Source organism: Chiloscyllium plagiosum, unplaced genomic scaffold, assembly GCF_037043375.1.
Source record: "Chiloscyllium plagiosum isolate Xiang-an unplaced genomic scaffold, Cpla_swu_hap1 HiC_scaffold_17, whole genome shotgun sequence".
Taxonomy (NCBI): Eukaryota; Metazoa; Chordata; class Chondrichthyes; order Orectolobiformes; family Hemiscylliidae; genus Chiloscyllium; species Chiloscyllium plagiosum.
The window spans coordinates 19,973,193-19,974,133 of NW_028270155.1; positions in this window are offsets into that span (position 1 = coordinate 19,973,193).

A 941-nucleotide genomic window follows, 5' to 3' on the forward strand; every position below is an offset into this window, starting at 1 on the left:
CTAACCATCAAAGTCCACATCCTCTGAATGACTGAAATAGAACTCAACATGTACTATATATATATATATATATATATGCAGCAGTAATAAACAAAGCCAGTAAAATGGTGACTTATACAACCAAAGCAGTGGAATAAAACCAAAGGAAATAGTGCTCCATTCAGACCGCACTTAGTTCTGGTCAGTGATATAATGAAGACATTCAAGTAGTAGAACTACAAGACTCATTCCTTTGGGAGAAATTCCTGATGCGGGGCTTATGCTCGATTCTCCTGCTTCTCCGATGCTGCCTGGCCTGCTGTATTTTTCCAGCACCACACTCTCGACTCATTTCTTTGGGCCAAATTTGCCGAGAGCTGTGGAAGTAAACACAAACTGTGGGAAGCGTGCAAAAAAATTATCTACACAGTCTCAGCTGTTCAAAGCATATCTATCAAGTGACTATTCTTGTCGTTTACAATAATTATCTTATAAAAGCTGTTGGAAATTGAGATCCTGTTTAAAACTGAAAGTTTTTTCATTACTTCATGTTTGTCTTTTCTAGTTACTGTGTTACAGCATTAGCAGGCCTTCTGCAAATATAAACAGATCACTGGTAAATGAAAAAAAAGAAGAGGTTATAAGATTCGGTGAGGTCATAACTCACGTCAAAGATTTACCAGCAATGTTTTGGAAAACAAAAAGGTTTTCTTCTTAAAGGAATGAAAACTAACCTTCAAAAGGAGGTGGCAAAATTTTTAAGTCTATTGGCTCACATTATGAGTAGCTGCCCGTGGTTGTTGGCCAAGAGGGTTCAGACAGGTGATTGACACAACATAGATAGACAGCCTCAAAATAGGCCGCAACAGGGATAGATGGTGAAATAGGAGGAGCAAAAAGGAATGAGTCATCATCCTTTTGGAAGAGGACCAGGAATTCCCCTACATCAGACGAGGGAAGAA